General features: G+C 37.8%; 1 pseudogene; it reads right to left on the reverse strand.

Annotated features, from left to right (window-relative positions):
• Positions 1–482: 482 nt before the first annotated feature.
• LOC102284434 (olfactory receptor 7A17-like) lies at positions 483–1,416 on the reverse strand (annotated as a pseudogene).
• Positions 1,417–7,879: the final 6,463 nt, after the last annotated feature.

The following is a 7,879-nucleotide window of genomic DNA, read 5'->3' on the forward strand; positions in this document are numbered from 1 at the left end:
TTTCTACACAGTAACACCAAACTATCAGAGCTAAAAATAAAAAAAAAAGCAACTTTATTTATAATAACATCCAAAAGTATAAAATATTTATAAATAAATTTTACCAAGGAAGTGAAAGACATCTATACTACAAACTGTAAGATGCTGCTGAGAGATTAAAGAAGATCAATAAATGAAGAAGTATAAAGTGTCCATGGTTTGTGAAACTTTATATTATTAAAATGCTCATACTACCCAAAGCATTCTACAGACTCAATGCAGCCCGTATCAAAATTTTAAATGCATTATTCACAATAAAGCTCAGTAAGCTGAGCTACTTAATTTGTACAGAGGAGTTGAATTCAGATAAATGGAAATTCTAGGAAATAAATAGAAGGAGCAAGTTCTGCATCCATAGTCAGATCAAACAGTATCAATTTCTGGCTCTCTTTGTTTGAGCCCTATAACCACAGGCACTTCTTCAGCTCCAGGACAATTGGCCCTTATCTAACTGCCACTCCAGTGATTCTTTTTAGAGCCCTCTTTATGTCTTTGTTCCTCAGACTGTAGATGAAGGGGTTTAGCATGGGTGTGACCACTGTGTATATCACAGAGATGACTGTACTTGAGTGTGAGCTATGGGAAGCAGCAGAGCTAAGATACACTCCTAAGGCTGTACAATAAAATAAGGAGACAACTGAGAGGTGAAATGCATAGGTAGAAAATGCTTTATATTTCCCCTGAGGTGATGACATTCCTCGTATGGATGAAATTACCTTAGAATAAGAGTAAAGAATTTCACTGAGGGACCACCACACACAACATCACAGCTGCAAAATACATCACTGTGTCATTAAGAAATGTGTCAGAACAGGCAAGGTGGACCACCTGATTAATTTATCAGAAAAAGTGGGGATTTCCAAGTCTGTACATAAGGAGAGCCACAACACCATTAGGCTTTGAGTCAAATAATTCAATACACTGATTATCCAGGACATCAACACCATCAATCCGCAGAGCCAAGGCTTCATGTTGACTGTGTAGTGCAGGGGGTGACAGATGGCCACAAAGTGGTCATAGGCCATCAAGGTCAGGAGAAACATGTCCAATACAGCAAAGAGTGTGAAAAAATTGCATCTGGGTGATGCAGCCTTCATAGGTTATGCCTTTGCTCTGTGTCTAGATGATCTACAGCATCTTTGGGATGATGGTGGAGGTGAAGCAAATGTCTACAGAGGACAGGTTGGAGAGGAAGAAGTACTTGGGATTGTGGAGGTGGGGATCTGAGCTGACTGCCAGGATAATGAGCAGGTTTCTGAACACAGTGTTCAGGTATGTGGAGAGGAAAGGTCCAAATATGAGGGGCTGCAGTTTTGGTTCCTTTGGTAACCCCAGAAGAAGAAATTCGGAAATTCGAGTATCATTCCCTGGTTCCATGTTGTGGAGTTGACTGCCAGGAAACAACAAATGATATGACTAGTTATCTCAAATTTTGCATTGCAAATACTGTTGAAATTCTACTATTTATGTTTTGCATTCAAAAACTTATATCCATGATTTTGGTATGGAAGTTTCCCCTTCAAGTGATTTACTATGCCATCCCTAACTAACAATTCCCATCCCACATTCAGACTAACCATTTACATTTTTAATGAGTAATTTTGTCAAGCATTTGCTAAGTACAGTTGAGAATTGACTGACTTCTGAACAAAGAGCATACAGTGCTGAGACACAATAGTCCCTATAGTTCAATGATGGAGAAATAATACAAGCAAATAAAAATTCATGTTTTTTTTTTTAATGAGATGAAGTCAGGTGCTGTGAAGAAAAATAAATCAGATATAAAGAAGAGCATTTACTTTTAAATGGTGTTGAGATAGATTTGCAACTATTTGAACATAGATCTCACAGAAGAGAGGGCTAGAGATGTCATTTCTTCTAGGGAACTGTGGGCTGGACAGAGACAACGGCCAGAAGAAAGGTCTTGAAAAGGCACTTGTTTCAGAATACTGAGGCTCAAAATGAAGCAGTTGCATATGCAGGGGAATGTATAAAAAGGCAAGTGATGAGAGATGGTGTCAGAACTTGGAAGGAAGAGCTGGGCTCCTTGTTACAGCTGAAACTTCAAGTCCCGGGGAATGCCTACTCACATGTTGTATTATTGTTCGGTCACTAAGTCATATCTGACTCTTTGCAATCCCATGGACTGGAGCATGCCAGGCTTCCCTGTCCTTCACTGTCTCTTGGAGTTTGCTGACGCTCATGTCCATTGAGTTGGTGATGCTATCTAACCATCTCATCCTCTGCTGCCACCTTCTCCTTTTGCCATCAACATTTCTCAGCATCAGGGTCTTTCCTAATACATGTTGTATTACTTTCACCTTATTAATTTTGTTTCTAAGAAATCCTATGAATAAAAATGAGTCCCTTCATTATTTTTAATGTTGATTAATATTCTGGCACCTGTGTTATAAGAGTCCCATACTGGAAACTCTGTGCTCAGGTACTCTTCCCTGCCTTGAGAACTGCTCATTCCCCACAATACACAACACACACACACAGGCCTCCAAGGGCAATGCTACTACCAGCTATTCTTACCCTCAGCCACAATAATTAGGAACAGTGATACAAGACAGGCTCTCAATATGAGATTATCTTTCCCCTAAAACTGTAGAAACAATACCTAAATTTCTGTTGTTAAGTCACCCATGGACATTTAAATATGGGGCTCCATTTTAATATGACCATTTTGTGTGCAGCATTTAAAGAACAATAAAAACTCATGTGAAAAAAAATAAAACAGAAAAAAAAAAATGTGAGGGAAATGGATCAAATAAGCTCAGGTGATCCCTATAGTTTATGATAAAGTTTCCTTGATTCTGGCAACATTTAAATGCCAGTTATAACCCCATGATGCCCAGAATAGTAAAACAACATCCCTTGGAGAGTAAGGAGATCAAACCAGTCAATGTTAAGGAAAATCAACCCTGAATACTCATTTAAAGGACTGATGCTGAAGCTGAAACTCCAGTATTTTGATCATCTGGTGTGAACAGTTAGACTCACTGGAAAGGTCCCTGATGCTGGGAAAGATTGAGGGCAGAGGAAAAGAGGGTATCAGAGGACGAAATTTCTGGATGCCATCACCGATACAATGGACAAGAACTCGGGCAAATTTTGGGAGATGGTGAGGGACAGAGAGGCCTGGCATGACAGTACATGGGTCTCAAAGATTTGGATTTGACTAGATGACTGAATGACAGCAACAAGAATAAAATAAACCAAATTAAAAATGGGAAGAAAATCTAAATAGACATTTCCCCAAAGAAGACACGTAGATAGCCAAACATCACATGAAAAGATGCTCAACATCACTAATTATATAGAAATGAAAATCAGAACTATAATGAGGTATCACCTCACTCCAGTCAGAATCAGTTCAGTTTAGTTCAGTCACTCAGTCACGTCTGACTCTTTGTGACCGCATGAATCGCAGCATGTCCATCACCAACTCCCGGAGTTCACTCAAACTCACGTCCATCGAGTTGGTGATGCCATCCAGCCATCTCATCCTCTGTCGTCCCCTTCTCCTCTTGCCCCCAATCCCTCCCAGTATCAGAGTCTTTTCCAATGAGTCAACTCTTCGCATGAGGTGGCCAAAGTACTGGAGTTTCAGCTTTAGCATCAGTCCTTCCAAAGAAATCCCAGGGCTGATCTCCTTCAGAATGGACTGGTTGGATCTCCTTGCAGTCCAAGGGACTCTCAAGAGTCTTCTCCAACACCACAGTTCAAAAGCATCAATTCTTTGGCTCTCAGCTTTCTTCACAATCAGAATGGCCATCATCAAAAAGTCCAAAAATAATACATATTGATAGAATATAGAAAAAGGAATCCCTCTACAATGTTAGTGGGGATTAAATTGGTGCAGTCACTGTGGAGAACTGTATGCAGGTTTCTTAAAAAACAAAACAAAACATAACAACAGCAACTAAAATAGAGCTAACATATAACCCTGCAACCCCACTCCTGGGGATATATATGGAGAAAACTATAATTGGAAAAGATACCTGCATTTTAATGTTCATTGCAGCACTATTTACAAAAAACAAAACATGGAAGCAACCTAGATATACATCGACAATTGAATAGATAAAGATGTGGACCATATATACAATGGACTATTACTCAGCCATAAATAATACCATTTGCAGCAACATGGATGAACCTGGAGATTATCATTATAAAGGAAGTAAACCAGACAGAGAAAGAAACATATCATATGATATTATTCATACATGTAATCTTATAAAAATACAAATGAATGTATTTACAAAACAGATATAGAGTCAAAGATACAGAAAACAATCTTATGATTACCAAACTGGAAAGAGGAAGGGGTACATTAGGAGGTTGGGATTAACATATACACACTACTGTATATAAAATGGATAACAAAAACAGAACCATACTCAATATTTTGTAATAACCTATTAGGAAAAGAATCTGAAAAAGAATGTGTGTGTGTGTGTATACACATATGTATATGTGTGTGTGTGTGTGTGTGTAAAATTGAATGACTGTGCTATACACCTGCAACTACATGATATTGTAAATCAACTATACTTCAATAAAAAAGAATAAAGTAGAATTGAATAAATAAAACACAAAATATCAGAGTGCATCATATATGCATGCTTGCTAAGTCGCTTCAGTCATGTCTGACTCTTTGTGACCCTATGGACTGTAGCCTGCCAGGCTCCTCTATCCATGGGGTTTTTCAAATAAGAATACTGGAGTGGGTTGCCATTTCCTTCTCCAGGGGAATCTTCTCAACCCAGGGATTGAACCCATGTCTCCCTTGGCAGGCAGATTCTTTTCCACTGAACCACCTGGGAAGTCCCCATGCAACTTTTGATTGAATTCAAAAGAATGGGTTCCACAAGATGGCTGCAAATGATTGATATTTAAAAAATAGATCTAATCCCTAAAGGCAAAAGGTAACAGTAATAAAGAATATGTGAAATAAGATGGCAATGCATCTAAAAGGTGGTTTATTACATCTATGGATGTAGAACAACTTTCTATGCTTGAAAAACCATGGAAAGGAGGACAAAATATAGATAGATTTGACTACTCAAAATTCATCAAGTTTCACCCAACCCAACACACACATTGTATACACAAATAAGATTTAAATGTCAGATAGCACACTTGTTTTAAAAATTGAAGGAATGAAATTAAAAAAATAAGAATAAGGGAGACTAGGATTGATAATCCTGAGTAGTGGAAGTAGTTGCAGCTTACAGCAGCTTTGGGTGAAATGGAGTCACAGAAATGGTGCCTGACACACCTGCATGGGGGAAGGGAAGAATGGAGAGAGGGTGAGATGTATGAAAGAGTAACATGGAAACTTACATTATCATATGTAAAATAGATGGCCAGTGGGAACTTGCTGTATGGTTCAGGAAACTCAAACAGGGGCTCTGTATCAACCTAGAGGGGATGAGATGGGGAGGAGATGGAGAGAGTTTCATAAGACAGGGGATATATGTATACCTATAGCTGATTCATTTTGAAGTTTGACAGAAAACAGAAAAATTCTGTAAAGCAATTATGCTTCAATAAAAAAAAGTTAATTTAAAAAAAAAGAGAGAGAGAAGTAGCACATATCTCTATTTCCAGCAAGATGACGACTTGTCAAGGTATTTAAAATACATCTCACTCTTCCATTTTTCCTTAAGTTGGAGCACACTTCCTGGCCTTATATCTCAGAGATAGAAATGAAATAAGTTATGAAGGAAATTATATGGAAAAAAATAAAGCAGAAAAAGTAAAAGCACTCAGATACCGATACATAAAGCAAAGAACATCCATAGACAATTTTCAGTACAGAAAGTAAATGGCTAATAAACCCTCAGATATATCTAGTCTTCAAGGTAATAAAATCATTGCAAAGTAAAACTCTTTATCATCTTCCTGTTTCCATAGTAAATGCAATTTTTCCAAGTGAATACTCAGTGTGAGAGAAGACTCTATGAAATATGAATCTCAATAACTGGACTTGCAATTTCATAGTTACTTCTATTGATCTGGATCTTTCTAATAAAGACAGAACATCATCAAATATACCCTATGTTAAAATTTTAAAAAATGAATAAAATGTTCTTACCTAACAGCAAATTCCTCCTCACCTAAGTTTATTTTCCTACACCTATATGTTGCAAAATTCAGGAAAATTTCAGAGTTTCTGTTTTTTCTTGAGTCTCATCCAACAGATTTTCATCCCCAAACTTAATAAGGAGCAGTATTCCTTGTATTGCCGAGTCCGATAGAGACTTATCACTAAATAAATAGGTTAATTTGCCAATCAAGCAAACAAACATGGAGATCTCAAGGCTCTGGGCCAGCTGTTTGGATTTTCCAGTGACTTCAGGTAAATAATATTGGGTTTAATCCTCTCTGACTTTTTCCTGTAGTGTCTACGGACCTGGATGGGAAGGCTGAGAAGAAGGTCTCCACATGGAAGTCCAAATTTCTCCCTGGGTGCTTGATGAAGCATCTGGGGCTAAAACTCTGTCTCCAGACAATAAAGAAGGAAGGAGTACCTGAGCTTAATTTAGGAATCCAAATGCAAAAACTATGCTCCCTCCAGCTCAAGGTTGAACTTGCTCACTCATTGCAGCAGTGGAGAGATTAAAAGCTCTTTATATTCACTGTATCTGCTCATTTTCATTATTACTCCAACCCTGAGCACATTTTCCCATGGGAGCATGTCTGGACAGAATGGAAATTTTCTGTGCTGATTTGCTGTCCCCAAGAGATTAGTTTAGATGTCAGGTCTATCCAATGCTTATTGCTATTCCATGAACTCTTCTGGCTTCCAAGGGTGAAATATGGATCCTTTTTAACAATCTTGATTTACAATCTTGAGTCAAAGATTTCTCCAAAGCTGAGCCAGAGAAGCCTGTCTTGACTATGTCCTTTGAGTCTGAAATATTGACTTGTGGTAGGAACACAGCTCCTGATATCTCCAGAAAATTTGTATTTATTTTTCAATAAAAGAACTGTGTTCCTTTGCTATGAAATCATCATTAAAATAATCCTTGTTTTATAAGGATTTTAAAAACAAAAAAGCATGCTTTTGATACATCAGTCAAGAGTTTCATGCTTTTAATATAAATGAAAAGTTGGCATTTGAATTGCATTTACTATGCAAACAGGCAGATGGCAAAGGTTTTCCTTTGTAGTGATTTTACTGCCTGGGATGCTGGATATATTTTGGGGTTTATTAGCCATTTATTTTCGGTATTGCAAATAAAGTCCTCTATTTATTAAAAAATTGATAATCATAAAAGACATGGTTAAATCATTTTTTGCAAAAGTCCAATCAATGGGGATGGAACAATTACGAGCTTCATTCTAAATTTGCAGAATTGTGGTTCAGAAGTGTTACATGGTTGTTCCAAAGTTATGAACTGAGTAAGGGATGCACTTAGTTTAGAATACAAAATACTTCTCAGTTCTCTTACACCAGGCCAGTGGTCTCAATCAGAGATGATTTTGTCTCCAGAGGACCCTTGGGAATATGGGGAGAAATATTTAATTTTCCCACAAGGGAAGAGTTCCTGGACATAGTGGGTTGAATCCAAGGATGCAGGTCAGCAAACTACAAAGTACAGGACAGGCCCTACCACAAGGAAGTATCCATCCAATGTCAACTGTGGTGAAGTTGAGAAACATGGTTCTTCACAAGACATTCTCCCAAAATCAGTGTGTATATGAATCACTGGGAATCTTATCATTAAATACAGATTCTGATTTGGCAGGACTAGAGTGGCCCAGAGATTCTGCATCTGTATCAATCTCCCAGATGTTGATGTTGCAGGTCTTGTTCTTTGGA

The sequence above is a fragment of the Bos mutus genome, chromosome 7 (assembly GCF_027580195.1).
Source record: "Bos mutus isolate GX-2022 chromosome 7, NWIPB_WYAK_1.1, whole genome shotgun sequence".
NCBI classification, from domain to species: Eukaryota; Metazoa; Chordata; class Mammalia; order Artiodactyla; family Bovidae; genus Bos; species Bos mutus.